Genomic DNA, 26,434 nt, shown 5'->3' with positions numbered 1-26,434 from the left:
CTTGAGCGCTTGAGATGCACGATCCACAAGAATGTGTAGCTGGATTTCCCTTGAGAAGGACCGAGAACGCAGCACTCGCGGGTCCCCACTAGGACGCTCGCATCATGTTCTACAGACTAGCGTCGGCCTGGCCTCACAAGTTGCCGGGTCCGGGTGCCTCCGAGGCTCTGAACTTTAACGACAAGGAGTGCTGCCTATCGTTGCAACAGCTGCAGCAGCACCGCAATCAACTGGGCCGGCAGTGCACATGTAGCAACAGAACACGTTATCCAGGAAGTACAGTGTCTCTACGTCTAATATTGGGTACGGCATTTACCCAGTTTGCAGGACAAGCGGTGCACCCGTGCCTCGGTAGCGCAGTAGGCAGCGCGTAAGTCTCATAATCTTAAGGTCGTGAGTTCGATCCTCACCCGGGGCATTTAATTTTCTGTGACTGATGGTGGTGCTGTTGCTAGGGCGCCAACGTATTTCTTGTTTGTTATCCACAACGTTTCAACGCTTCAGCGGGAAAATGTTTACTTCCTGTTATTGCTACTTACAGCTTCCCTTTTCCTCTTCTCCCAGCAGAGCATGAAGCCAAAAGCATTGCTCTGCGACGTTTGAGGTGCGCGCCTTGCCAGTCACTATGTGCAAAGATGCTCGCAAAGAGAGAGGGGCGCCGACGCGGCACTCGACACGAAATGCGACAAGCGACCGTACGAACGGTCCAACGAAACGGCCGCATCCGGTGTGGTCTAGTGGCTAGGATACCTGGCTTTCACCCAGGAGGCCCGGGTTCGATTCCCGGTACCGGAACGGAATTTTTTCCACACGAATCGTGACAGGTTTGAGCTGTCCGAGCGGCCGTTTCCCGTCCTGCTCGCAATATAGCTACTGTTTCGTGACCGTCAGCAGAATATAGACTAGGGAAGCAGACACACGACGACCATAGAAATGGTGTATGGCTTCATGCCACCTGTTTCCAGCGTAGGGCTGAGCAACTGCATCTGCCGAGGCCCGTTAGCTCAGTTGGTTAGAGCGTCGTGCTAATAACGCGAAGGTCGTGGGTTCGATCCCCCCACGGGCCACTACTCTTTTACTACTACGAAAAGGCAGCGCCGATTTCAGCTGGCGAGTGTGATGACCAGAAGATCATCACCCTGCGTGGAAGTTGACAGAGGATCCGAACCCGACTCGTCGGGAAGCGCTGCAGCATTCACTCGGCAATGGCCATAATATCTTGAATACACTGGTTCTCAACCGATAAAGAGAAAATGAAAGAAAATGTCCGATTGCCGATGCGTAACAACTTTGGCCCTTGTCAGTACTTGGGCGGGTGAGCGCATGGGAACACAGGGCACTATTTGCACTTTTACTTCCTATTTTTGTTTCTCCTTTGTTTTCGGAGCTACAGCCCGATTCGGTCAGGGAGACGCCACCGTGAAATGAAGGGGGCGTGCTGTGTGTCTATCGCCTCGCCTCTCCTTAGCTCTCTCAGTCGTTTCTCGTGCTTGTCGTTTTGATAAAGGCCGATTTGAGAGCGTCAGCTCTCGCGTCAGCTGAGCAAAGTCGAGACAAGTCGAGACACACTAAGGGCTGGTATGCAGCGAGTAAGAGGGCGAAAAAACAATAATTTAAGAGCGCGTGGCAAAAGTACTCATACGCGAAATTAAAAGCCTGCTGCGGTGGCCGGGAATCGAACCCGGATCAACTGCTTGGAAGGCAACTATGCTGACCATTACACGACCACCGCACAAGCGGGCGCCGCGCGTCCGCGCTGTGTCGGCTTCCCGCCAGTCGGCAGCGGCGGAAGGTGATCGTACCTGGCAGGCGCATTTCGAGGCAGGCTAGGGGAGCACATCCAGACGCATTCGGACAGCGTATCCGCGCACATTTCGCATCCTTTGGCAAGAGTTGGGCGCCGGCGACGCAAGAGTACGCAGAGGACCGCGTTCTGGCGGCATTTTTAAGCAGTGCAGTGCAGGATTCAGCGTCTGCAGCATCTTTCCCACAGAATGCTACGGCGCTTGACGGCAGTCCCACTTTCCCTTGAGACATCTGCTCGGGAAGCAGCGTCAAGTTACCGCTGGCCCCAGCATCGGTGGTTCAGTGGTAGAATGCTCGCCTGCCACGCGGGCGGCCCGGGTTCGATTCCCGGCCGATGCATCATTTTGCTTTTCCCGCAATGATGCTGCCGCGTGGCTTGAGCGCTTGAGATGCACGATCCACAAGAATGTGTAGCTGGATTTCCCTTGAGAAGGACCGAGAACGCAGCACTCGCGGGTCCCCACTAGGACGCTCGCATCATGTTCTACAGACTAGCGTCGGCCTGGCCTCACAAGTTGCCGGGTCCGGGTGCCTCCGAGGCTCTGAACTTTAACGACAAGGAGTGCTGCCTATCGTTGCAACAGCTGCAGCAGCACCGCAATCAACTGGGCCGGCAGTGCACGTGTAGCAACAGAACACGTTATCCAGGAAGTACAGTGTCTCTACGTCTAATATTGGGTACGGCATTTACCCAGTTTGCAGGACAAGCGGTGCACCCGTGCCTCGGTAGCGCAGTAGGCAGCGCGTAAGTCTCATAATCTTAAGGTCGTGAGTTCGATCCTCACCCGGGGCATTTAATTTTCTGTGACTGATGGTGGTGCTGTTGCTAGGGCGCCAACGTATTTCTTGTTTGTTATCCACAACGTTTCAACGCTTCAGCGGGAAAATGTTTACTTCCTGTTATTGCTACTTACAGCTTCCCTTTTCCTCTTCTCCCAGCAGAGCATGAAGCCAAAAGCATTGCTCTGCGACGTTTGAGGTGCGCGCCTTGCCAGTCACTATGTGCAAAGATGCTCGCAAAGAGAGAGGGGCGCCGACGCGGCACTCGACACGAAATGCGACAAGCGACCGTACGAACGGTCGAACGAAACGGCCGCATCCGGTGTGGTCTAGTGGCTAGGATACCTGGCTTTCACCCAGGTGGCCGGGGTTCGATTCCCGGTACCGGAACGGAATTTTTTCCACACGAATCGTGACAGGTTTGGGCTGTCCGAGCGGCCGTTTCCCGTCCTGCTCGCAATATAGCTACTGTTTCGTGACCGTCAGCAGAATATAGACTAGGGAAGCAGACACACGACGACCATAGAAATGGTGTATGGCTTCATGCCACCTGTTTCCAGCGTAGGGCTGAGCAACTGCATCTGCCGAGGCCCGTTAGCTCAGTTGGTTAGTTCCGCTTTAGACGCCGTGCAGTGTGGACGTGCCTAGTCTTCCGCTCCGCCGTAGCGTTACGTATAGTGGACTATCGTTTTTGTTACGTGTTGTGTTGCAACTTCTGAGAGTATTTCTCCGTCGTTGTTTCGTACCTTGTGTTACCTTCTGTCCTTATTTCAGTGTTTTTTGTGTAGCGGTTTCGACCGCATATTTTGAAAATGTCGTCCCAGGTTATTCCTCGTCAGGCTACAGTTAGTTTTGCTTTTGACAAGTCAACCCGCCATGTGCAACCTAGTTCTCTTGAGATTCATGATTGGTTGGTAGATACCTTTGGTGTTCATTCGGATCAGGTGCACACTGCTTATTTTGATACCGAACTGTATGTTTTCTTTGTTAAGTTTATGGACCCACTTCAGGTTGATAAAATTCTTTCTAAATATGGTCATCAAGTTCTCTTTCGGCATCGGGATGATTCTGTAAGTACCGTGCTGCTTTCCAATGCTTCCATCACGTATACCAATGTTCGTGTTTACAACCTTCCACCGGAGGTGGATAATGTCTATCTTAAGGAGGGTCTACAGAAGTATGGTGATGTAAAGAGCATTCGCCTTGAACGCTGGTCAAGCCAACATCGCCTGCAATGTTACAGTGGTATTCGTTCAGTCGAAATGCACGTTAAGCAGAATATTCCATCTCACCTGCAGATCGGTGGATATCGTGTCCATGTAACATATAGTGGTCAGGTTGGCACCTGTTTTTTGTGCAATGAAAGTGGTCACGTGCGTACCGACTGTCCGCGGAGAGTTTTTGTTTTAAAAAATTCTCTCGAACAGCGTCGCAAGTTAACGGTCGCTGACCTCGTTGCAGGTGGTTCTGCTCTTGGTGTAGCACAGTCCAGTGGTAGTAGCGCCCCTCCACAGGTTTTGCGCACCCCTGATACAGAATTTCCTCCTTTGCGTGCTAAATCTGATGTTGTTCCGTCTGTCCCTCAGGTGGGTGTGCCACTTTTGAATAATAAGAGGCGTCGCCCACACGATGGAAATAGTACGGATGAGGATCTCCCTGAGATGCCCCAGTCCGAGCGACCGGCATCCTCCGAGCCACTGTGTACTGTAGCTGCTCCCTGCCCTCCTGAGGTAGCGGTTCCGGTGGCGGCTGCTGGCGCCCCTCCGGCCTCCGACGCAGCTTCTCTCGAGTCGGGTCGTCGGTCGGGCCTGTTGGCGCCGTCTTCCGAACCGACTTCGATGTCACAACAAGTGGAGCCGCGACAACTTCCTGCTTCGCTGCCCCATACCTCTGCCAGCGGAGCTGCTCCGCTTCCTTCCAACTCTGCGGCCTCGGACCTTCCTGCTCACGTTTCGCCTCCGTGCAGTCCATGTTTGCCGGAAGCTAGTGCAGGTGTTGACCATTCCGTTTTGTCGGATGTTTCCCCCGCGACCCCGGATCCCGCATGTGGACCGGCGCGGGTGGTGTCGGATACAGAACTTGACCCTCCTACGTCACCGGCGGCTGAAGTTTCCTTGCCCGTCAGCCGACGCAAGTTACGCGTTCAGCCGAACGTTAATGCTGTTCGTAAAAAACCGAAACGTAAGGGATCCGCGGAACGGGGTAGCAGTCCCCCTCCCTCGGATGCCTCTGTCACCCCTGCTATGGACTGTGACGCTGGTGCGTCAGTGTAGGTGATTTGTTTTCTCGCTTTTCTCTCTATGGTTCAAGCATACACCTTTCTTACCTTAAATGTTAACCGTATTGAGTCCGACGTTCGCATTGCCTCTTTGCGGCAGTTTATTTACGACGCCTGTGCGGACGTAGTGTTTTTGCAGGAAGTGTTGTTTTCTGATCTCTCTGTACCTGGATTTCAAACTGTTTTTAATGTCGCGCCGGAATATTCAACAGGAACTGCTCTTTTCTTTCGAGAGGGCATTCCTATTACTGACATTGAATTCCTTGACTCTGGCCGTGGGATTGGTTGTCGTCTTTTTGATCTCCGCCTCGTAGTTTTGTATGCCCCCTCTGGTTCGGGTCACACTGTGGCTCGATCGCGCTTTTATAAAGAAGAGCTTATTTATCTTTTGCGCCAGAGTCCTCGGAGTCTCCTGCTCGGAGGCGATTTTAATTGTGTTTTACGCCCTGCAGACCAGTCCCCCAATTTTAATTATTGCCGTGATTTACATGACTTAGTTCGTACGATGCATCTGCGTGATGTTTGGGAACACAAATATCCAACCCTGGTGAAATATACGTTTTTTACCGCGTCCTCATGCAGTAGACTCGACAGATTCTATTTATCTGATTTTTTATGTGATAAAATTCTTTCTGTCGATGTTATTCCTACTAGTTTTTCTGACCATTGTGCTTTTACTGCAACTGTAAATCTTAGTCGCCAACCTGCAAAACTTTATCGTTCCCAGTGGATGTTAAATGTTTCCCACCTTGCCGACAGTGCTATGGATGATGTTATAAGTGGCGTGTGGGAGCGATGTCTTCGCTCTGTCCCGCGATACCCCTCCTTGCTGGTTTGGTGGACTGCGTTTGCCAAGCCCAAGATTCGTCAGACTTTGATTTTCTACTGTGCTGCTAGGACGCGTGATTTTAAGAACACGTATGAATATTACTACTCTGTCCTGCGTGAACTATATGACGCGGCGGGTACCTCTCCACTGCGGATCCATGATGTTCGTCGTATTAAAGCCAAGCTCTTGAGCCTTAAACGACGACAGATGGATGGTCTGCGAGTTAAGTCGAAACCTCACTCTCTTGTTGAAGGTGAACTGACATCCTTGTACCACCTGCTACGGCATCAGACTCGTCGTCGTCGCTCCTTCATCTCTTCTCTTACGGTGGATGATGGGCGACAGCTTATTGCACAGGAGGAAATGGTTCGTGCTCTTCATCAGTATTACACTAGTCTATATTCTGCCGATGATTCTGGTGAGTCTCTTTCGGATGATGTCTTTGGGGATCTAACTGCGACGATCGCGCCTGACGCGAACGGCGAATTTCTCCGGGAGTTCCAGGTAGATGATGTTTTCGACTTTATTGCTCGCTCTCCGTCCAGTAAATCGCCGGGTCCAGACGGCCTGCCTAAAGAATTTTATCTCCGTTTTTGGCCTCTTTTGGGTGGCATTTTTACGCAGATTTTAAATGAGATTGTCAGGGGGATGGATGTGCCTGCCGATTTTAAAGTAGGGAAAATTGTTTTAATCCCGAAGTCCTCTGGTCGTTTATCTGCTGCCAATCTTCGTCCGCTCACATTGCTGAATTTTGACTATAAGACAGCTGCTAGAGCGCTCAATAGCCGGTTGTCTTCTCTGCTTCGGGGTGTGATTGGTGCACATCAATGTTGTTTTCATGATAGATCTATTCTGACACCAGTAGCCGAATATCGGGATGTTGTCTCGGTTGCGGCGGTTACAAACGTACATTGTGCCTTTGCCTTCCTTGATTTTTATAAGGCTTTTGATCACGTCAGTCATGTGTTTTTAGATCGTGTTTTAGGTACAATAGGTTTTAACGCTTCATCACGTGGTGTTCTTGGCAATTTGTATAGGGGAATAACAGCTCGGGTGTCAGTCAATGGGCAGCTGACGCCGCCCATTGCTATCCGCCGCGGAGTGCCTCAGGGTAGTCCGCTCTCTATGTCTTTATTCGTATTGTCCCTGGAACCGCTGCTTCGGACTATTGCTCTCAAGCTTCAGGGTATGTCCCTCTCTGGTGGGAAGCTCTCTGTTAAGGCATATGCGGATGATGTCGTTGTTCTCCTCCGTCAACGTGATGATATCCCGTTGTTGAAAGGGGCGGTTGATGCATACTGTCGTGTCTCTGGAGCGCGTCTCAATCAGGGTAAATGTAAGTTCCTTGATATTCGAGGATTTCGCGATGCTGACGTCCCTTGGGCCACTTTTGTCGATCGCCATACGTCCTTGGGGATTATCATTGATCGGTGTCCTCTAAAAATGGCGGCTCTCAATTGGAAATCTGTCACCGAGAAGATACAGGGGGCTCTGATGGTCCATGAGCAGCGCTCTGCTACCATTTTGCAAAAAGTCAGAATTTTAGACACTTACGTTCTATGTAAAGCTTATTATGTTGCTCAGCTGTTCCCACTTCCCATGATGGTGGCGAAAAGGTTGCGCCAATTGTCTAGCAGGTTTATATGGAAGGGCCATCTATTCAAGTTACGTTACGAGGTAATGACGAAACCGCGTCTCTCCGGAGGCTTGGGCCTCTCTGACATTACTCGCAAGGCGTCTGCTTTGTACGTCCGCCGAACGACTCTAATTGTTACGCAAGTAGTGACTTCAATTACATCCAGGCTTTTTACTGTTGTGCGTCCGGCGAGCCTTGCTCCACCTGTCGATGTCGGACGCCTAAATTTTAAGTTGAAACACATTCGGGAATTTTACATTGCGGTGAGTTACCTCGGTGACGTCTTCTAGCGGCGACCGGTGCCAACGACCAAGGGCTTGATTGCCCGCTGGGAGGGGCTGGCCGGTCCCAATCCAATAGAACTGGCGTCTCCATCTGTGTCCTGGAGGACCGTCTGGAAGAACGTTAGTCTGCCGATCCACTCTATGGCCGTGGCGTCCACGTGGTATAGGGTAATAAATAATTTGGTTCCCACCAATGTACGACTGCACCGTATTGGTCTTTCTGACACGGACACCTGTACTCGGTGTGGTCTCCTGGATACCCTTGAACATCGATTCACCTGCTGTGGGCACCTTGCTAATTGGCGTTGGCTCAGGAAACAACTTGCTTTTGTCACTAGGTCTGCTGAAGCCGCTTATACTATTGACATCATCGTCCGGCCCGATTCTTCCTTTTTTCCGCGGACGAAGCTCCATACCGTCATGTGGTTGATTGGCCATTTCGTACATTTTGTCAACAGTTGTCATGAAGAGGATGGACACCTAGCGTTTCGGCAGTACATGCTTACTGCTTACTGGCAGCGCTTGCGATTGCCAGGCCTCCGAGATGATTTTGCCAATATGCTTAGCCTGACATTTGAAAGAGAGGGTGTTGGCTAAGGTCACCTGTGTGAGCCATTTTCTTTTATACTGTTTCTGGATTTGCCGCCTTTATATATGTTTCTTCTCTACACCAGGACTGAAGTTTTCGTGTTTTAATCTTTATTTTAGTCAGCAGTCTACATTATATAGTCATGTTTTAGGATTTTAATTTCAGTACTGTCATAAAAAAAAAAAAAAAAAAAAAAAGTCGGTAGAGCGCTACACCTTCAACCAAAGGGTCCCGGGTTCAAGCCCCCGTCCAGTAAAAAAAAAAAAAAAAAAAAGTTGGTTAGAGCGTCGTGCTAATAACGCGAAGGTCGTGGGTTCGATCCCCCCACGGGCCACTACTCTTTTACTACTACGAAAAGGCAGCGCCGATTTCAGCTGGCGAGTGTGATGACCAGAAGATCATCACCCTGCGTGGAAGTTGACAGAGGATCCGAACCCGACTCGTCGGGAAGCGCTGCAGCATTCACTCGGCAATGGCCATAATATCTTGAATACACTGGTTCTCAACCGATAAAGAGAAAATGAAAGAAAATGTCCGATTGCCGATGCGTAACAACTTTGGCCCTTGTCAGTACTTGGGCGGGTGAGCGCATGGGAACACAGGGCACTATTTGCACTTTTACTTCCTATTTTTGTTTCTCCTTTGTTTTCGGAGCTACAGCCCGATTCGGTCAGGGAGACGCCACCGTGAAATGAAGGGGGCGTGCTGTGTGTCCATCGCCTCGCCTCTCCTTAGCTCTCTCAGTCGTTTCTCGTGCTTGTCGTTTTGATAAAGGCCGATTTGAGAGCGTCAGCTCTCGCGTCAGCTGAGCAAAGTCGAGACAAGTCGAGACACACTAAGGGCTGGTATGCAGCGAGTAAGAGGGCGAAAAAACAATAATTTAAGAGCGCGTGGCAAAAGTACTCATACGCGAAATTAAAAGCCCGCTGCGGTGGCCGGGAATCGAACCCGGATCAACTGCTTGGAAGGCAACTATGCTGACCATTACACCACCACCGCACAAGCGAGCGCCGCGCGTCCGCGCTGTGTCGGCTTCCCGCCAGTCGGCAGCGGCCGAAGGTGATCGTACCTGGCAGGCGCATTTCGAGGCAGGCTAGGGGAGCACATCCAGACGCATTCGGACAGCGTATCCGCGCACATTTCGCATCCTTTGGCAAGAGTTGGGCGCCGGCGACGCAAGAGTACGCAGAGGACCGCGTTCTGGCGGCATTTTTAAGCAGTGCAGTGCAGGATTCAGCGTCTGCAGCATCTTTCCCACAGAATGCTACGGCGCTTGACGGCAGTCCCACTTTCCCTTGAGACATCTGCTCGGGAAGCAGCGTCAAGTTACCGCTGGCCCCAGCATCGGTGGTTCAGTGGTAGAATGCTCGCCTGCCACGCGGGCGGCCCGGGTTCGATTCCCGGCCGATGCATCATTTTGCTTTTCCCGCGATGATGCTGCCGCGTGGCTTGAGCGCTTGAGATGCACGATCCACAAGAATGTGTAGCTGGATTTCCCTTGAGAAGGACCGAGAACGCAGCACTCGCGGGTCCCCACTAGGACGCTCGCATCATGTTCTACAGACTAGCGTCGGCCTGGCCTCACAAGTTGCCGGGTCCGGGTGCCTCCGAGGCTCTGAACTTTAACGACAAGGAGTGCTGCCTATCGTTGCAACAGCTGCAGCAGCACCGCAATCAACTGGGCCGGCAGTGCACGTGTAGCAACAGAACACGTTATCCAGGAAGTACAGTGTCTCTACGTCTAATATTGGGTACGGCATTTACCCAGTTTGCAGGACAAGCGGTGCACCCGTGCCTCGGTAGCGCAGTAGGCAGCGCGTAAGTCTCATAATCTTAAGGTCGTGAGTTCGATCCTCACCCGGGGCATTTAATTTTCTGTGACTGATGGTGGTGCTGTTGCTAGGGCGCCAACGTATTTCTTGTTTGTTATCCACAACGTTTCAACGCTTCAGCGGGAAAATGTTTACTTCCTGTTATTGCTACTTACAGCTTCCCTTTTCCTCTTCTCCCAGCAGAGCATGAAGCCAAAAGCATTGCTCTGCGACGTTTGAGGTGCGCGCCTTGCCAGTCACTATGTGCAAAGATGCTCGCAAAGAGAGAGGGGCGCCGACGCGGCACTCGACACGAAATGCGACAAGCGACCGTACGAACGGTCGAACGAAACGGCCGCATCCGGTGTGGTCTAGTGGCTAGGATACCTGGCTTTCACCCAGGTGGCCGGGGTTCGATTCCCGGTACCGGAACGGAATTTTTTCCACACGAATCGTGACAGGTTTGAGCTGTCCGAGCGGCCGTTTCCCGTCCTGCTCGCAATATAGCTACTGTTTCGTGACCGTCAGCAGAATATAGACTAGGGAAGCAGACACACGACGACCATAGAAATGGTGTATGGCTTCATGCCACCTGTTTCCAGCGTAGGGCTGAGCAACTGCATCTGCCGAGGCCCGTTAGCTCAGTTGGTTAGAGCGTCGTGCTAATAACGCGAAGGTCGTGGGTTCGATCCCCCCACGGGCCACTACTCTTTTACTACTACGAAAAGGCAGCGCCGATTTCAGCTGGCGAGTGTGATGACCAGAAGATCATCACCCTGCGTGGAAGTTGACAGAGGATCCGAACCCGACTCGTCGGGAAGCGCTGCAGCATTCACTCGGCAATGGCCATAATATCTTGAATACACTGGTTCTCAACCGATAAAGAGAAAATGAAAGAAAATGTCCGATTGCCGATGCGTAACAACTTTGGCCCTTGTCAGTACTTGGGCGGGTGAGCGCATGGGAACACAGGGCACTATTTGCACTTTTACTTCCTATTTTTGTTTCTCCTTTGTTTTCGGAGCTACAGCCCGATTCGGTCAGGGAGACGCCACCGTGAAATGAAGGGGGCGTGCTGTGTGTCCATCGCCTCGCCTCTCCTTAGCTCTCTCAGTCGTTTCTCGTGCTTGTCGTTTTGATAAAGGCCGATTTGAGAGCGTCAGCTCTCGCGTCAGCTGAGCAAAGTCGAGACAAGTCGAGACACACTAAGGGCTGGTATGCAGCGAGTAAGAGGGCGAAAAAACAATAATTTAAGAGCGCGTGGCAAAAGTACTCATACGCGAAATTAAAAGCCCGCTGCGGTGGCCGGGAATCGAACCCGGATCAACTGCTTGGAAGGCAACTATGCTGACCATTACACCACCACCGCACAAGCGAGCGCCGCGCGTCCGCGCTGTGTCGGCTTCCCGCCAGTCGGCAGCGGCGGAAGGTGATCGTACCTGGCAGGCGCATTTCGAGGCAGGCTAGGGGAGCACATCCAGACGCATTCGGACAGCGTATCCGCGCACATTTCGCATCCTTTGGCAAGAGTTGGGCGCCGGCGACGCAAGAGTACGCAGAGGACCGCGTTCTGGCGGCATTTTTAAGCAGTGCAGTGCAGGATTCAGCGTCTGCAGCATCTTTCCCACAGAATGCTACGGCGCTTGACGGCAGTCCCACTTTCCCTTGAGACATCTGCTCGGGAAGCAGCGTCAAGTTACCGCTGGCCCCAGCATCGGTGGTTCAGTGGTAGAATGCTCGCCTGCCACGCGGGCGGCCCGGGTTCGATTCCCGGCCGATGCATCATTTTGCTTTTCCCGCGATGATGCTGCCGCGTGGCTTGAGCGCTTGAGATGCACGATCCACAAGAATGTGTAGCTGGATTTCCCTTGAGAAGGACCGAGAACGCAGCACTCGCGGGTCCCCACTAGGACGCTCGCATCATGTTCTACAGACTAGCGTCGGCCTGGCCTCACAAGTTGCCGGGTCCGGGTGCCTCCGAGGCTCTGAACTTTAACGACAAGGAGTGCTGCCTATCGTTGCAACAGCTGCAGCAGCACCGCAATCAACTGGGCCGGCAGTGCACGTGTAGCAACAGAACACGTTATCCAGGAAGTACAGTGTCTCTACGTCTAATATTGGGTACGGCATTTACCCAGTTTGCAGGACAAGCGGTGCACCCGTGCCTCGGTAGCGCAGTAGGCAGCGCGTAAGTCTCATAATCTTAAGGTCGTGAGTTCGATCCTCACCCGGGGCATTTAATTTTCTGTGACTGATGGTGGTGCTGTTGCTAGGGCGCCAACGTATTTCTTGTTTGTTATCCACAACGTTTCAACGCTTCAGCGGGAAAATGTTTACTTCCTGTTATTGCTACTTACAGCTTCCCTTTTCCTCTTCTCCCAGCAGAGCATGAAGCCAAAAGCATTGCTCTGCGACGTTTGAGGTGCGCGCCTTGCCAGTCACTATGTGCAAAGATGCTCGCAAAGAGAGAGGGGCGCCGACGCGGCACTCGACACGAAATGCGACAAGCGACCGTACGAACGGTCCAACGAAACGGCCGCATCCGGTGTGGTCTAGTGGCTAGGATACCTGGCTTTCACCCAGGTGGCCGGGGTTCGATTCCCGGTACCGGAACGGAATTTTTTCCACACGAATCGTGACAGGTTTGAGCTGTCCGAGCGGCCGTTTCCCGTCCTGCTCGCAATATAGCTACTGTTTCGTGACCGTCAGCAGAATATAGACTAGGGAAGCAGACACACGACGACCATAGAAATGGTGTATGGCTTCATGCCACCTGTTTCCAGCGTAGGGCTGAGCAACTGCATCTGCCGAGGCCCGTTAGCTCAGTTGGTTAGAGCGTCGTGCTAATAACGCGAAGGTCGTGGGTTCGATCCCCCCACGGGCCACTACTCTTTTACTACTACGAAAAGGCAGCGCCGATTTCAGCTGGCGAGTGTGATGACCAGAAGATCATCACCCTGCGTGGAAGTTGACAGAGGATCCGAACCCGACTCGTCGGGAAGCGCTGCAGCATTCACTCGGCAATGGCCATAATATCTTGAATACACTGGTTCTCAACCGATAAAGAGAAAATGAAAGAAAATGTCCGATTGCCGATGCGTAACAACTTTGGCCCTTGTCAGTACTTGGGCGGGTGAGCGCATGGGAACACAGGGCACTATTTGCACTTTTACTTCCTATTTTTGTTTCTCCTTTGTTTTCGGAGCTACAGCCCGATTCGGTCAGGGAGACGCCACCGTGAAATGAAGGGGGCGTGCTGTGTGTCCATCGCCTCGCCTCTCCTTAGCTCTCTCAGTCGTTTCTCGTGCTTGTCGTTTTGATAAAGGCCGATTTGAGAGCGTCAGCTCTCGCGTCAGCTGAGCAAAGTCGAGACAAGTCGAGACACACTAAGGGCTGGTATGCAGCGAGTAAGAGGGCGAAAAAACAATAATTTAAGAGCGCGTGGCAAAAGTACTCATACGCGAAATTAAAAGCCCGCTGCGGTGGCCGGGAATCGAACCCGGATCAACTGCTTGGAAGGCAACTATGCTAACCATTACACCACCACCGCACAAGCGAGCGCCGCGCGTCCGCGCTGTGTCGGCTTCCCGCCAGTCGGCAGCGGCGGAAGGTGATCGTACCTGGCAGGCGCATTTCGAGGCAGGCTAGGGGAGCACATCCAGACGCATTCGGACAGCGTATCCGCGCACATTTCGCATCCTTTGGCAAGAGTTGGGCGCCGGCGACGCAAGAGTACGCAGAGGACCGCGTTCTGGCGGCATTTTTAAGCAGTGCAGTGCAGGATTCAGCGTCTGCAGCATCTTTCCCACAGAATGCTACGGCGCTTGACGGCAGTCCCACTTTCCCTTGAGACATCTGCTCGGGAAGCAGCGTCAAGTTACCGCTGGCCCCAGCATCGGTGGTTCAGTGGTAGAATGCTCGCCTGCCACGCGGGCGGCCCGGGTTCGATTCCCGGCCGATGCATCATTTTGCTTTTCCCGCGATGATGCTGCCGCGTGGCTTGAGCGCTTGAGATGCACGATCCACAAGAATGTGTAGCTGGATTTCCCTTGAGAAGGACCGAGAACGCAGCACTCGCGGGTCCCCACTAGGACGCTCGCATCATGTTCTACAGACTAGCGTCGGCCTGGCCTCACAAGTTGCCGGGTCCGGGTGCCTCCGAGGCTCTGAACTTTAACGACAAGGAGTGCTGCCTATCGTTGCAACAGCTGCAGCAGCACCGCAATCAACTGGGCCGGCAGTGCACGTGTAGCAACAGAACACGTTATCCAGGAAGTACAGTGTCTCTACGTCTAATATTGGGTACGGCATTTACCCAGTTTGCAGGACAAGCGGTGCACCCGTGCCTCGGTAGCGCAGTAGGCAGCGCGTAAGTCTCATAATCTTAAGGTCGTGAGTTCGATCCTCACCCGGGGCATTTAATTTTCTGTGACTGATGGTGGTGCTGTTGCTAGGGCGCCAACGTATTTCTTGTTTGTTATCCACAACGTTTCAACGCTTCAGCGGGAAAATGTTTACTTCCTGTTATTGCTACTTACAGCTTCCCTTTTCCTCTTCTCCCAGCAGAGCATGAAGCCAAAAGCATTGCTCTGCGACGTTTGAGGTGCGCGCCTTGCCAGTCACTATGTGCAAAGATGCTCGCAAAGAGAGAGGGGCGCCGACGCGGCACTCGACACGAAATGCGACAAGCGACCGTACGAACGGTCGAACGAAACGGCCGCATCCGGTGTGGTCTAGTGGCTAGGATACCTGGCTTTCACCCAGGTGGCCGGGGTTCGATTCCCGGTACCGGAACGGAATTTTTTCCACACGAATCGTGACAGGTTTGAGCTGTCCGAGCGGCCGTTTCCCGTCCTGCTCGCAATATAGCTACTGTTTCGTGACCGTCAGCAGAATATAGACTAGGGAAGCAGACACACGACGACCATAGAAATGGTGTATGGCTTCATGCCACCTGTTTCCAGCGTAGGGCTGAGCAACTGCATCTGCCGAGGCCCGTTAGCTCAGTTGGTTAGAGCGTCGTGCTAATAACGCGAAGGTCGTGGGTTCGATCCCCCCACGGGCCACTACTCTTTTACTACTACGAAAAGGCAGCGCCGATTTCAGCTGGCGAGTGTGATGACCAGAAGATCATCACCCTGCGTGGAAGTTGACAGAGGATCCGAACCCGACTCGTCGGGAAGCGCTGCAGCATTCACTCGGCAATGGCCATAATATCTTGAATACACTGGTTCTCAACCGATAAAGAGAAAATGAAAGAAAATGTCCGATTGCCGATGCGTAACAACTTTGGCCCTTGTCAGTACTTGGGCGGGTGAGCGCATGGGAACACAGGGCACTATTTGCACTTTTACTTCCTATTTTTGTTTCTCCTTTGTTTTCGGAGCTACTGCCCGATTCGGTCAGGGAGACGCCACCGTGAAATGAAGGGGGCGTGCTGTGTGTCCATCGCCTCGCCTCTCCTTAGCTCTCTCAGTCGTTTCTCGTGCTTGTCGTTTTGATAAAGGCCGATTTGAGAGCGTCAGCTCTCGCGTCAGCTGAGCAAAGTCGAGACAAGTCGAGACACACTAAGGGCTGGTATGCAGCGAGTAAGAGGGCGAAAAAACAATAATTTAAGAGCGCGTGGCAAAAGTACTCATACGCGAAATTAAAAGCCCGCTGCGGTGGCCGGGAATCGAACCCGGATCAACTGCTTGGAAGGCAACTATGCTGACCATTACACCACCACCGCACAAGCGAGCGCCGCGCGTCCGCGCTGTGTCGGCTTCCCGCCAGTCGGCAGCGGCGGAAGGTGATCGTACCTGGCAGGCGCATTTCGAGGCAGGCTAGGGGAGCACATCCAGACGCATTCGGACAGCGTATCCGCGCACATTTCGCATCCTTTGGCAAGAGTTGGGCGCCGGCGACGCAAGAGTACGCAGAGGACCGCGTTCTGGCGGCATTTTTAAGCAGTGCAGTGCAGGATTCAGCGTCTGCAGCATCTTTCCCACAGAATGCTACGGCGCTTGACGGCAGTCCCACTTTCCCTTGAGACATCTGCTCGGGAAGCAGCGTCAAGTTACCGCTGGCCCCAGCATCGGTGGTTCAGTGGTAGAATGCTCGCCTGCCACGCGGGCGGCCCGGGTTCGATTCCCGGCCGATGCATCATTTTGCTTTTCCCGCGATGATGCTGCCGCGTGGCTTGAGCGCTTGAGATGCACGATCCACAAGAATGTGTAGCTGGATTTCCCTTGAGAAGGACCGAGAACGCAGCACTCGCGGGTCCCCACTAGGACGCTCGCATCATGTTCTACAGACTAGCGTCGGCCTGGCCTCACAAGTTGCCGGGTCCGGGTGCCTCCGAGGCTCTGAACTTTAACGACAAGGAGTGCTGCCTATCGTTGCAACAGCTGCAGCAGCACCGCAATCAACTGGGCCGGCAGTGCACGTGTAGCAACAGAACACGTTATCCAGGAAGTACAGTGTCTCTACGTCTAATATTGGGTACGGCATTTACCCAGTTTGCAGGACAAGCGGTGCACCCGTGCCTCGGTAGCGCAGTAGGCAGCGCGTAAGTCTCATAATCTTAAGGTCGTGAGTTCGATCCTCACCCGGGGCATTTAATTTTCTGTGACTGATGGTGGTGCTGTTGCTAGGGCGCCAACGTATTTCTTGTTTGTTATCCACAACGTTTCAACGCTTCAGCGGGAAAATGTTTACTTCCTGTTATTGCTACTTACAGCTTCCCTTTTCCTCTTCTCCCAGCAGAGCATGAAGCCAAAAGCATTGCTCTGCGACGTTTGAGGTGCGCGCCTTGCCAGTCACTATGTGCAAAGATGCTCGCAAAGAGAGAGGGGCGCCGACGCGGCACTCGACACGAAATGCGACAAGCGACCGTACGAACGGTCGAACGAAACGGCCGCATCCGGTGTGGTCTAGTGGCTAGGATACCTGGCTTTCACCCAGGTGGCCGGGGTTCGATTCCCGGTACCGGAACGGAATTTTTTCCACACGAATCGTGACAGGTTTGAGCTGTCCGAGCGGCCGTTTCCCGTCCTGCTCGCAATATAGCTACTGTTTCGTGACCGTCAGCAGAATATAGACTAGGGAAGCAGACACACGACGACCATAGAAATGGTGTATGGCTTCATGCCACCTGTTTCCAGCGTAGGGCTGAGCAACTGCATCTGCCGAGGCCCGTTAGCTCAGTTGGTTAGAGCGTCGTGCTAATAACGCGAAGGTCGTGGGTTCGATCCCCCCACGGGCCACTACTCTTTTACTACTACGAAAAGGCAGCGCCGATTTCAGCTGGCGAGTGTGATGACCAGAAGATCATCACCCTGCGTGGAAGTTGACAGAGGATCCGAACCCGACTCGTCGGGAAGCGCTGCAGCATTCACTCGGCAATGGCCATAATATCTTGAATACACTGGTTCTCAACCGATAAAGAGAAAATGAAAGAAAATGTCCGATTGCCGATGCGTAACAACTTTGGCCCTTGTCAGTACTTGGGCGGGTGAGCGCATGGGAACACAGGGCACTATTTGCACTTTTACTTCCTATTTTTGTTTCTCCTTTGTTTTCGGAGCTACTGCCCGATTCGGTCAGGGAGACGCCACCGTGAATTGAAGGGGGCGTGCTGTGTGTCCATCGCCTCGCCTCTCCTTAGCTCTCTCAGTCGTTTCTCGTGCTTGTCGTTTTGATAAAGGCCGATTTGAGAGCGTCAGCTCTCGCGTCAGCTGAGCAAAGTCGAGACAAGTCGAGACACACTAAGGGCTGGTATGCAGCGAGTAAGAGGGCGAAAAAACAATAATTTAAGAGCGCGTGGCAAAAGTACTCATACGCGAAATTAAAAGCCCGCTGCGGTGGCCGGGAATCGAACCCGGATCAACTGCTTGGAAGGCAACTATGCTGACCATTACACCACCACCGCACAAGCGAGCGCCGCGCGTCCGCGCTGTGTCGGCTTCCCGCCAGTCGGCAGCGGCGGAAGGTGATCGTACCTGGCAGGCGCATTTCGAGGCAGGCTAGGGGAGCACATCCAGACGCATTCGGACAGCGTATCCGCGCACATTTCGCATCCTTTGGCAAGAGTTGGGCGCCGGCGACGCAAGAGTACGCAGAGGACCGCGTTCTGGCGGCATTTTTAAGCAGTGCAGTGCAGGATTCAGCGTCTGCAGCATCTTTCCCACAGAATGCTACGGCGCTTGACGGCAGTCCCACTTTCCCTTGAGACATCTGCTCGGGAAGCAGCGTCAAGTTACCGCTGGCCCCAGCATCGGTGGTTCAGTGGTAGAATGCTCGCCTGCCACGCGGGCGGCCCGGGTTCGATTCCCGGCCGATGCATCATTTTGCTTTTCCCGCGATGATGCTGCCGCGTGGCTTGAGCGCTTGAGATGCACGATCCACAAGAATGTGTAGCTGGATTTCCCTTGAGAAGGACCGAGAACGCAGCACTCGCGGGTCCCCACTAGGACGCTCGCATCATGTTCTACAGACTAGCGTCGGCCTGGCCTCACAAGTTGCCGGGTCCGGGTGCCTCCGAGGCTCTGAACTTTAACGACAAGGAGTGCTGCCTATCGTTGCAACAGCTGCAGCAGCACCGCAATCAACTGGGCCGGCAGTGCACGTGTAGCAACAGAACACGTTATCCAGGAAGTACAGTGTCTCTACGTCTAATATTGGGTACGGCATTTACCCAGTTTGCAGGACAAGCGGTGCACCCGTGCCTCGGTAGCGCAGTAGGCAGCGCGTAAGTCTCATAATCTTAAGGTCGTGAGTTCGATCCTCACCCGGGGCATTTAATTTTCTGTGACTGATGGTGGTGCTGTTGCTAGGGCGCCAACGTATTTCTTGTTTGTTATCCACAACGTTTCAACGCTTCAGCGGGAAAATGTTTACTTCCTGTTATTGCTACTTACAGCTTCCCTTTTCCTCTTCTCCCAGCAGAGCATGAAGCCAAAAGCATTGCTCTGCGACGTTTGAGGTGCGCGCCTTGCCAGTCACTATGTGCAAAGATGCTCGCAAAGAGAGAGGGGCGCCGACGCGGCACTCGACACGAAATGCGACAAGCGACCGTACGAACGGTCGAACGAAACGGCCGCATCCGGTGTGGTCTAGTGGCTAGGATACCTGGCTTTCACCCAGGTGGCCGGGGTTCGATTCCCGGTACCGGAACGGAATTTTTTCCACACGAATCGTGACAGGTTTGAGCTGTCCGAGCGGCCGTTTCCCGTCCTGCTCGCAATATAGCTACTGTTTCGTGACCGTCAGCAGAATATAGACTAGGGAAGCAGACACACGACGACCATAGAAATGGTGTATGGCTTCATGCCACCTGTTTCCAGCGTAGGGCTGAGCAACTGCATCTGCCGAGGCCCGTTAGCTCAGTTGGTTAGAGCGTCGTGCTAATAACGCGAAGGTCGTGGGTTCGATCCCCCCACGGGCCACTACTCTTTTACTACTACGAAAAGGCAGCGCCGATTTCAGCTGGCGAGTGTGATGACCAGAAGATCATCACCCTGCGTGGAAGTTGACAGAGGATCCGAACCCGACTCGTCGGGAAGCGCTGCAGCATTCACTCGGCAATGGCCATAATATCTTGAATACACTGGTTCTCAACCGATAAAGAGAAAATGAAAGAAAATGTCCGATTGCCGATGCGTAACAACTTTGGCCCTTGTCAGTACTTGGGCGGGTGAGCGCATGGGAACACAGGGCACTATTTGCACTTTTACTTCCTATTTTTGTTTCTCCTTTGTTTTCGGAGCTACTGCCCGATTCGGTCAGGGAGACGCCACCGTGAAATGAAGGGGGCGTGCTGTGTGTCCATCGCCTCGCCTCTCCTTAGCTCTCTCAGTCGTTTCTCGTGCTTGTCGTTTTGATAAAGGCCGATTTGAGAGCGTCAGCTCTCGCGTCAGCTGAGCAAAGTCGAGACAAGTCGAGACACACTAAGGGCTGGTATGCAGCGAGTAAGAGGGCGAAAAAACAATAATTTAAGAGCGCGTGGCAAAAGTACTCATACGCGAAATTAAAAGCCCGCTGCGGTGGCCGGGAATCGAACCCGGATCAACTGCTTGGAAGGCAACTATGCTGACCATTACACCACCACCGCACAAGCGAGCGCCGCGCGTCCGCGCTGTGTCGGCTTCCCGCCAGTCGGCAGCGGCGGAAGGTGATCGTACCTGGCAGGCGCATTTCGAGGCAGGCTAGGGGAGCACATCCAGACGCATTCGGACAGCGTATCCGCGCACATTTCGCATCCTTTGGCAAGAGTTGGGCGCCGGCGACGCAAGAGTACGCAGAGGACCGCGTTCTGGCGGCATTTTTAAGCAGTGCAGTGCAGGATTCAGCGTCTGCAGCATCTTTCCCACAGAATGCTACGGCGCTTGACGGCAGTCCCACTTTCCCTTGAGACATCTGCTCGGGAAGCAGCGTCAAGTTACCGCTGGCCCCAGCATCGGTGGTTCAGTGGTAGAATGCTCGCCTGCCACGCGGGCGGCCCGGGTTCGATTCCCGGCCGATGCATCATTTTGCTTTTCCCGCGATGATGCTGCCGCGTGGCTTGAGCGCTTGAGATGCACGATCCACAAGAATGTGTAGCTGGATTTCCCTTGAGAAGGACCGAGAACGCAGCACTCGCGGGTCCCCACTAGGACGCTCGCATCATGTTCTACAGACTAGCGTCGGCCTGGCCTCACAAGTTGCCGGGTCCGGGTGCCTCCGAGGCTCTGAACTTTAACGACAAGGAGTGCTGCCTATCGTTGCAACAGCTGCAGCAGCACCGCAATCAACTGGGCCGGCAGTGCACGTGTAGCAACAGAACACGTTATCCAGGAAGTACAGTGTCTCTACGTCTAATATTGGGTACGGCATTTACCCAGTTTGCAGGACAAGCGGTGCACCCGTGCCTCGGTAGCGCAGTAGGCAGCGCGTAAGTCTCATAATCTTAAGGTCGTGAGTTCGATCCTCACCCGGGGCATTTAATTTTCTGTGACTGATGGTGGTGCTGTTGCTAGGGCGCCAACGTATTTCTTGTTTGTTATCCACAACGTTTCAACGCTTCAGCGGGAAAATGTTTACTTCCTGTTATTGCTACTTACAGCTTCCCTTTTCCTCTTCTCCCAGCAGAGCATGAAGCCAAAAGCATTGCTCTGCGACGTTTGAGGTGCGCGCCTTGCCAGTCACTATGTGCAAAGATGCTCGCAAAGAGAGAGGGGCGCCGACGCGGCACTCGACACGAAATGCGACAAGCGACCGTACGAACGGTCGAACGAAACGGCCGCATCCGGTGTGGTCTAGTGGCTAGGATACCTGGCTTTCACCCAGGTGGCCGGGGTTCGATTCCCGGTACCGGAACGGAATTTTTTCCACACGAATCGTGACAGGTTTGAGCTGTCCGAGCGGCCGTTTCCCGTCCTGCTCGCAATATAGCTACTGTTTCGTGACCGTCAGCAGAATATAGACTAGGGAAGCAGACACACGACGACCATAGAAATGGTGTATGGCTTCATGCCACCTGTTTCCAGCGTAGGGCTGAGCAACTGCATCTGCCGAGGCCCGTTAGCTCAGTTGGTTAGAGCGTCGTGCTAATAACGCGAAGGTCGTGGGTTCGATCCCCCCACGGGCCACTACTCTTTTACTACTACGAAAAGGCAGCGCCGATTTCAGCTGGCGAGTGTGATGACCAGAAGATCATCACCCTGCGTGGAAGTTGACAGAGGATCCGAACCCGACTCGTCGGGAAGCGCTGCAGCATTCACTCGGCAATGGCCATAATATCTTGAATACACTGGTTCTCAACCGATAAAGAGAAAATGAAAGAAAATGTCCGATTGCCGATGCGTAACAACTTTGGCCCTTGTCAGTACTTGGGCGGGTGAGCGCATGGGAACACAGGGCACTATTTGCACTTTTACTTCCTATTTTTGTTTCTCCTTTGTTTTCGGAGCTACTGCCCGATTCGGTCAGGGAGACGCCACCGTGAATTGAAGGGGGCGTGCTGTGTGTCCATCGCCTCGCCTCTCCTTAGCTCTCTCAGTCGTTTCTCGTGCTTGTCGTTTTGATAAAGGCCGATTTGAGAGCGTCAGCTCTCGCGTCAGCTGAGCAAAGTCGAGACAAGTCGAGACACACTAAGGGCTGGTATGCAGCGAGTAAGAGGGCGAAAAAACAATAATTTAAGAGCGCGTGGCAAAAGTACTCATACGCGAAATTAAAAGCCCGCTGCGGTGGCCGGGAATCGAACCCGGATCAACTGCTTGGAAGGCAACTATGCTGACCATTACACCACCACCGCACAAGCGAGCGCCGCGCGTCCGCGCTGTGTCGGCTTCCCGCCAGTCGGCAGCGGCGGAAGGTGATCGTACCTGGCAGGCGCATTTCGAGGCAGGCTAGGGGAGCACATCCAGACGCATTCGGACAGCGTATCCGCGCACATTTCGCATCCTTTGGCAAGAGTTGGGCGCCGGCGACGCAAGAGTACGCAGAGGACCGCGTTCTGGCGGCATTTTTAAGCAGTGCAGTGCAGGATTCAGCGTCTGCAGCATCTTTCCCACAGAATGCTACGGCGCTTGACGGCAGTCCCACTTTCCCTTGAGACATCTGCTCGGGAAGCAGCGTCAAGTTACCGCTGGCCCCAGCATCGGTGGTTCAGTGGTAGAATGCTCGCCTGCCACGCGGGCGGCCCGGGTTCGATTCCCGGCCGATGCATCATTTTGCTTTTCCCGCGATGATGCTGCCGCGTGGCTTGAGCGCTTGAGATGCACGATCCACAAGAATGTGTAGCTGGATTTCCCTTGAGAAGGACCGAGAACGCAGCACTCGCGGGTCCCCACTAGGACGCTCGCATCATGTTCTACAGACTAGCGTCGGCCTGGCCTCACAAGTTGCCGGGTCCGGGTGCCTCCGAGGCTCTGAACTTTAACGACAAGGAGTGCTGCCTATCGTTGCAACAGCTGCAGCAGCACCGCAATCAACTGGGCCGGCAGTGCACGTGTAGCAACAGAACACGTTATCCAGGAAGTACAGTGTCTCTACGTCTAATATTGGGTACGGCATTTACCCAGTTTGCAGGACAAGCGGTGCACCCGTGCCTCGGTAGCGCAGTAGGCAGCGCGTAAGTCTCATAATCTTAAGGTCGTGAGTTCGATCCTCACCCGGGGCATTTAATTTTCTGTGACTGATGGTGGTGCTGTTGCTAGGGCGCCAACGTATTTCTTGTTTGTTATCCACAACGTTTCAACGCTTCAGCGGGAAAATGTTTACTTCCTGTTATTGCTACTTACAGCTTCCCTTTTCCTCTTCTCCCAGCAGAGCATGAAGCCAAAAGCATTGCTCTGCGACGTTTGAGGTGCGCGCCTTGCCAGTCACTATGTGCAAAGATGCTCGCAAAGAGAGAGGGGCGCCGACGCGGCACTCGACACGAAATGCGACAAGCGACCGTACGAACGGTCGAACGAAACGGCCGCATCCGGTGTGGTCTAGTGGCTAGGATACCTGGCTTTCACCCAGGTGGCCGGGGTTCGATTCCCGGTACCGGAACGGAATTTTTTCCACACGAATCGTGACAGGTTTGAGCTGTCCGAGCGGCCGTTTCCCGTCCTGCTCGCAATATAGCTACTGTTTCGTGACCGTCAGCAGAATATAGACTAGGGAAGCAGACACACGACGACCATAGAAATGGTGTATGGCTTCATGCCACCTGTTTCCAGCGTAGGGCTGAGCAACTGCATCTGCCGAGGCCCGTTAGCTCAGTTGGTTAGAGCGTCGTGCTAATAACGCGAAGGTCGTGGGTTCGATCCCCCCACGGGCCACTACTCTTTTACTACTACGAAAAGGCAGCGCCGATTTCAGCTGGCGAGTGTGATGACCAGAAGATCATCACCCTGCGTGGAAGTTGACAGAGGATCCGAACCCGACTCGTCGGGAAGCGCTGCAGCATTCACTCGGCAATGGCCATAATATCTTGAATACACTGGTTCTCAACCGATAAAGAGAAAATGAAAGAAAATGTCCGATTGCCGATGCGTAACAACTTTGGCCCTTGTCAGTACTTGGGCGGGTGAGCGCATGGGAACACAGGGCACTATTTGCACTTTTACTTCCTATTTTTGTTTCTCCTTTGTTTTCGGAGCTACTGCCCGATTCGGTCAGGGAGACGCCACCGTGAAATGAAGGGGGCGTGCTGTGTGTCCATCGCCTCGCCTCTCCTTAGCTCTCTCAGTCGTTTCTCGTGCTTGTCGTTTTGATAAAGGCCGATTTGAGAGCGTCAGCTCTCGCGTCAGCTGAGCAAAGTCGAGACAAGTCGAGACACACTAAGGGCTGGTATGCAGCGAGTAAGAGGGCGAAAAAACAATAATTTAAGAGCGCGTGGCAAAAGTACTCATACGCGAAATTAAAAGCCCGCTGCGGTGGCCGGGAATCGAACCCGGATCAACTGCTTGGAAGGCAACTATGCTGACCATTACACCACCACCGCACAAGCGAGCGCCGCGCGTCCGCGCTGTGTCGGCTTCCCGCCAGTCGGCAGCGGCGGAAGGTGATCGTACCTGGCAGGCGCATTTCGAGGCAGGCTAGGGGAGCACATCCAGACGCATTCGGACAGCGTATCCGCGCACATTTCGCATCCTTTGGCAAGAGTTGGGCGCCGGCGACGCAAGAGTACGCAGAGGACCGCGTTCTGGCGGCATTTTTAAGCAGTGCAGTGCAGGATTCAGCGTCTGCAGCATCTTTCCCACAGAATGCTACGGCGCTTGACGGCAGTCCCACTTTCCCTTGAGACATCTGCTCGGGAAGCAGCGTCAAGTTACCGCTGGCCCCAGCATCGGTGGTTCAGTGGTAGAATGCTCGCCTGCCACGCGGGCGGCCCGGGTTCGATTCCCGGCCGATGCATCATTTTGCTTTTCCCGCGATGATGCTGCCGCGTGGCTTGAGCGCTTGAGATGCACGATCCACAAGAATGTGTAGCTGGATTTCCCTTGAGAAGGACCGAGAACGCAGCACTCGCGGGTCCCCACTAGGACGCTCGCATCATGTTCTACAGACTAGCGTCGGCCTGGCCTCACAAGTTGCCGGGTCCGGGTGCCTCCGAGGCTCTGAACTTTAACGACAAGGAGTGCTGCCTATCGTTGCAACAGCTGCAGCAGCACCGCAATCAACTGGGCCGGCAGTGCACGTGTAGCAACAGAACACGTTATCCAGGAAGTACAGTGTCTCTACGTCTAATATTGGGTACGGCATTTACCCAGTTTGCAGGACAAGCGGTGCACCCGTGCCTCGGTAGCGCAGTAGGCAGCGCGTAAGTCTCATAATCTTAAGGTCGTGAGTTCGATCCTCACCCGGGGCATTTAATTTTCTGTGACTGATGGTGGTGCTGTTGCTAGGGCGCCAACGTATTTCTTGTTTGTTATCCACAACGTTTCAACGCTTCAGCGGGAAAATGTTTACTTCCTGTTATTGCTACTTACAGCTTCCCTTTTCCTCTTCTCCCAGCAGAGCATGAAGCCAAAAGCATTGCTCTGCGACGTTTGAGGTGCGCGCCTTGCCAGTCACTATGTGCAAAGATGCTCGCAAAGAGAGAGGGGCGCCGACGCGGCACTCGACACGAAATGCGACAAGCGACCGTACGAACGGTCGAACGAAACGGCCGCATCCGGTGTGGTCTAGTGGCTAGGATACCTGGCTTTCACCCAGGTGGCCGGGGTTCGATTCCCGGTACCGGAACGGAATTTTTTCCACACGAATCGTGACAGGTTTGAGCTGTCCGAGCGGCCGTTTCCCGTCCTGCTCGCAATATAGCTACTGTTTCGTGACCGTCAGCAGAATATAGACTAGGGAAGCAGACACACGACGACCATAGAAATGGTGTATGGCTTCATGCCACCTGTTTCCAGCGTAGGGCTGAGCAACTGCATCTGCCGAGGCCCGTTAGCTCAGTTGGTTAGAGCGTCGTGCTAATAACGCGAAGGTCGTGGGTTCGATCCCCCCACGGGCCACTACTCTTTTACTACTACGAAAAGGCAGCGCCGATTTCAGCTGGCGAGTGTGATGACCAGAAGATCATCACCCTGCGTGGAAGTTGACAGAGGATCCGAACCCGACTCGTCGGGAAGCGCTGCAGCATTCACTCGGCAATGGCCATAATATCTTGAATACACTGGTTCTCAACCGATAAAGAGAAAATGAAAGAAAATGTCCGATTGCCGATGCGTAACAACTTTGGCCCTTGTCAGTACTTGGGCGGGTGAGCGCATGGGAACACAGGGCACTATTTGCACTTTTACTTCCTATTTTTGTTTCTCCTTTGTTTTCGGAGCTACTGCCCGATTCGGTCAGGGAGACGCCACCGTGAATTGAAGGGGGCGTGCTGTGTGTCCATCGCCTCGCCTCTCCTTAGCTCTCTCAGTCGTTTCTCGTGCTTGTCGTTTTGATAAAGGCCGATTTGA

The 26,434-nt window shown here is 53.5% G+C and overlaps 47 non-coding genes across 47 annotated transcripts; 38 read left to right on the top strand and 9 right to left on the bottom strand.

Moving 5' to 3' along the window:
• Positions 1-345: 345 nt before the first annotated feature.
• On the top strand, positions 346-418 carry Trnam-cau. The gene has a single exon. It is a non-coding gene; the product is annotated as a tRNA-Met (tRNA).
• Positions 419-723: 305 nt separating this feature from the next.
• Trnae-uuc lies at positions 724-795 on the top strand. The gene has a single exon. It is a non-coding gene; the product is annotated as a tRNA-Glu (tRNA).
• A 198-nt stretch (positions 796-993) lies between these two features.
• On the top strand, positions 994-1,067 carry Trnai-aau. Its single transcript has one exon. It is a non-coding gene; the product is annotated as a tRNA-Ile (tRNA).
• A 593-nt stretch (positions 1,068-1,660) lies between these two features.
• On the bottom strand, positions 1,661-1,732 carry Trnag-ucc. Its single transcript has one exon. It is a non-coding gene; the product is annotated as a tRNA-Gly (tRNA).
• A 342-nt stretch (positions 1,733-2,074) lies between these two features.
• Trnag-gcc lies at positions 2,075-2,145 on the top strand. Its single transcript has one exon. It is a non-coding gene; the product is annotated as a tRNA-Gly (tRNA).
• Positions 2,146-2,526: 381 nt separating this feature from the next.
• Positions 2,527-2,599, top strand: Trnam-cau. The gene has a single exon. It is a non-coding gene; the product is annotated as a tRNA-Met (tRNA).
• A 305-nt stretch (positions 2,600-2,904) lies between these two features.
• On the top strand, positions 2,905-2,976 carry Trnae-uuc. Its single transcript has one exon. It is a non-coding gene; the product is annotated as a tRNA-Glu (tRNA).
• A 6,153-nt stretch (positions 2,977-9,129) lies between these two features.
• On the bottom strand, positions 9,130-9,201 carry Trnag-ucc. The gene has a single exon. It is a non-coding gene; the product is annotated as a tRNA-Gly (tRNA).
• Positions 9,202-9,543: 342 nt separating this feature from the next.
• Positions 9,544-9,614, top strand: Trnag-gcc. Its single transcript has one exon. It is a non-coding gene; the product is annotated as a tRNA-Gly (tRNA).
• A 381-nt stretch (positions 9,615-9,995) lies between these two features.
• Positions 9,996-10,068, top strand: Trnam-cau. The gene has a single exon. It is a non-coding gene; the product is annotated as a tRNA-Met (tRNA).
• Positions 10,069-10,373: 305 nt separating this feature from the next.
• Trnae-uuc lies at positions 10,374-10,445 on the top strand. The gene has a single exon. It is a non-coding gene; the product is annotated as a tRNA-Glu (tRNA).
• A 198-nt stretch (positions 10,446-10,643) lies between these two features.
• Trnai-aau lies at positions 10,644-10,717 on the top strand. Its single transcript has one exon. It is a non-coding gene; the product is annotated as a tRNA-Ile (tRNA).
• Positions 10,718-11,310: 593 nt separating this feature from the next.
• Positions 11,311-11,382, bottom strand: Trnag-ucc. Its single transcript has one exon. It is a non-coding gene; the product is annotated as a tRNA-Gly (tRNA).
• A 342-nt stretch (positions 11,383-11,724) lies between these two features.
• Positions 11,725-11,795, top strand: Trnag-gcc. Its single transcript has one exon. It is a non-coding gene; the product is annotated as a tRNA-Gly (tRNA).
• A 381-nt stretch (positions 11,796-12,176) lies between these two features.
• Trnam-cau lies at positions 12,177-12,249 on the top strand. The gene has a single exon. It is a non-coding gene; the product is annotated as a tRNA-Met (tRNA).
• A 305-nt stretch (positions 12,250-12,554) lies between these two features.
• Positions 12,555-12,626, top strand: Trnae-uuc. The gene has a single exon. It is a non-coding gene; the product is annotated as a tRNA-Glu (tRNA).
• A 198-nt stretch (positions 12,627-12,824) lies between these two features.
• Trnai-aau lies at positions 12,825-12,898 on the top strand. Its single transcript has one exon. It is a non-coding gene; the product is annotated as a tRNA-Ile (tRNA).
• Positions 12,899-13,491: 593 nt separating this feature from the next.
• On the bottom strand, positions 13,492-13,563 carry Trnag-ucc. The gene has a single exon. It is a non-coding gene; the product is annotated as a tRNA-Gly (tRNA).
• Positions 13,564-13,905: 342 nt separating this feature from the next.
• Positions 13,906-13,976, top strand: Trnag-gcc. Its single transcript has one exon. It is a non-coding gene; the product is annotated as a tRNA-Gly (tRNA).
• A 381-nt stretch (positions 13,977-14,357) lies between these two features.
• On the top strand, positions 14,358-14,430 carry Trnam-cau. Its single transcript has one exon. It is a non-coding gene; the product is annotated as a tRNA-Met (tRNA).
• A 305-nt stretch (positions 14,431-14,735) lies between these two features.
• Trnae-uuc lies at positions 14,736-14,807 on the top strand. The gene has a single exon. It is a non-coding gene; the product is annotated as a tRNA-Glu (tRNA).
• A 198-nt stretch (positions 14,808-15,005) lies between these two features.
• On the top strand, positions 15,006-15,079 carry Trnai-aau. The gene has a single exon. It is a non-coding gene; the product is annotated as a tRNA-Ile (tRNA).
• Positions 15,080-15,672: 593 nt separating this feature from the next.
• Positions 15,673-15,744, bottom strand: Trnag-ucc. The gene has a single exon. It is a non-coding gene; the product is annotated as a tRNA-Gly (tRNA).
• A 342-nt stretch (positions 15,745-16,086) lies between these two features.
• Positions 16,087-16,157, top strand: Trnag-gcc. The gene has a single exon. It is a non-coding gene; the product is annotated as a tRNA-Gly (tRNA).
• Positions 16,158-16,538: 381 nt separating this feature from the next.
• Positions 16,539-16,611, top strand: Trnam-cau. Its single transcript has one exon. It is a non-coding gene; the product is annotated as a tRNA-Met (tRNA).
• A 305-nt stretch (positions 16,612-16,916) lies between these two features.
• On the top strand, positions 16,917-16,988 carry Trnae-uuc. Its single transcript has one exon. It is a non-coding gene; the product is annotated as a tRNA-Glu (tRNA).
• Positions 16,989-17,186: 198 nt separating this feature from the next.
• Positions 17,187-17,260, top strand: Trnai-aau. Its single transcript has one exon. It is a non-coding gene; the product is annotated as a tRNA-Ile (tRNA).
• A 593-nt stretch (positions 17,261-17,853) lies between these two features.
• Trnag-ucc lies at positions 17,854-17,925 on the bottom strand. The gene has a single exon. It is a non-coding gene; the product is annotated as a tRNA-Gly (tRNA).
• A 342-nt stretch (positions 17,926-18,267) lies between these two features.
• Trnag-gcc lies at positions 18,268-18,338 on the top strand. Its single transcript has one exon. It is a non-coding gene; the product is annotated as a tRNA-Gly (tRNA).
• Positions 18,339-18,719: 381 nt separating this feature from the next.
• On the top strand, positions 18,720-18,792 carry Trnam-cau. The gene has a single exon. It is a non-coding gene; the product is annotated as a tRNA-Met (tRNA).
• A 305-nt stretch (positions 18,793-19,097) lies between these two features.
• Positions 19,098-19,169, top strand: Trnae-uuc. Its single transcript has one exon. It is a non-coding gene; the product is annotated as a tRNA-Glu (tRNA).
• A 198-nt stretch (positions 19,170-19,367) lies between these two features.
• Trnai-aau lies at positions 19,368-19,441 on the top strand. The gene has a single exon. It is a non-coding gene; the product is annotated as a tRNA-Ile (tRNA).
• Positions 19,442-20,034: 593 nt separating this feature from the next.
• Trnag-ucc lies at positions 20,035-20,106 on the bottom strand. The gene has a single exon. It is a non-coding gene; the product is annotated as a tRNA-Gly (tRNA).
• A 342-nt stretch (positions 20,107-20,448) lies between these two features.
• Positions 20,449-20,519, top strand: Trnag-gcc. Its single transcript has one exon. It is a non-coding gene; the product is annotated as a tRNA-Gly (tRNA).
• Positions 20,520-20,900: 381 nt separating this feature from the next.
• Positions 20,901-20,973, top strand: Trnam-cau. Its single transcript has one exon. It is a non-coding gene; the product is annotated as a tRNA-Met (tRNA).
• Positions 20,974-21,278: 305 nt separating this feature from the next.
• Trnae-uuc lies at positions 21,279-21,350 on the top strand. Its single transcript has one exon. It is a non-coding gene; the product is annotated as a tRNA-Glu (tRNA).
• Positions 21,351-21,548: 198 nt separating this feature from the next.
• Trnai-aau lies at positions 21,549-21,622 on the top strand. Its single transcript has one exon. It is a non-coding gene; the product is annotated as a tRNA-Ile (tRNA).
• A 593-nt stretch (positions 21,623-22,215) lies between these two features.
• Positions 22,216-22,287, bottom strand: Trnag-ucc. The gene has a single exon. It is a non-coding gene; the product is annotated as a tRNA-Gly (tRNA).
• Positions 22,288-22,629: 342 nt separating this feature from the next.
• On the top strand, positions 22,630-22,700 carry Trnag-gcc. The gene has a single exon. It is a non-coding gene; the product is annotated as a tRNA-Gly (tRNA).
• Positions 22,701-23,081: 381 nt separating this feature from the next.
• On the top strand, positions 23,082-23,154 carry Trnam-cau. The gene has a single exon. It is a non-coding gene; the product is annotated as a tRNA-Met (tRNA).
• Positions 23,155-23,459: 305 nt separating this feature from the next.
• Positions 23,460-23,531, top strand: Trnae-uuc. The gene has a single exon. It is a non-coding gene; the product is annotated as a tRNA-Glu (tRNA).
• A 198-nt stretch (positions 23,532-23,729) lies between these two features.
• Trnai-aau lies at positions 23,730-23,803 on the top strand. Its single transcript has one exon. It is a non-coding gene; the product is annotated as a tRNA-Ile (tRNA).
• Positions 23,804-24,396: 593 nt separating this feature from the next.
• Positions 24,397-24,468, bottom strand: Trnag-ucc. The gene has a single exon. It is a non-coding gene; the product is annotated as a tRNA-Gly (tRNA).
• A 342-nt stretch (positions 24,469-24,810) lies between these two features.
• Trnag-gcc lies at positions 24,811-24,881 on the top strand. Its single transcript has one exon. It is a non-coding gene; the product is annotated as a tRNA-Gly (tRNA).
• A 381-nt stretch (positions 24,882-25,262) lies between these two features.
• On the top strand, positions 25,263-25,335 carry Trnam-cau. The gene has a single exon. It is a non-coding gene; the product is annotated as a tRNA-Met (tRNA).
• Positions 25,336-25,640: 305 nt separating this feature from the next.
• Trnae-uuc lies at positions 25,641-25,712 on the top strand. Its single transcript has one exon. It is a non-coding gene; the product is annotated as a tRNA-Glu (tRNA).
• A 198-nt stretch (positions 25,713-25,910) lies between these two features.
• Positions 25,911-25,984, top strand: Trnai-aau. The gene has a single exon. It is a non-coding gene; the product is annotated as a tRNA-Ile (tRNA).
• The last annotated feature ends 450 nt before the right edge of the window (positions 25,985-26,434 follow it).

The sequence above is a fragment of the Schistocerca piceifrons genome, unplaced genomic scaffold (assembly GCF_021461385.2).
Source record: "Schistocerca piceifrons isolate TAMUIC-IGC-003096 unplaced genomic scaffold, iqSchPice1.1 HiC_scaffold_572, whole genome shotgun sequence".
NCBI classification, from domain to species: domain Eukaryota; kingdom Metazoa; phylum Arthropoda; class Insecta; order Orthoptera; family Acrididae; genus Schistocerca; species Schistocerca piceifrons.
This window is presented reverse-complemented; position numbering and strand designations above follow the sequence as displayed.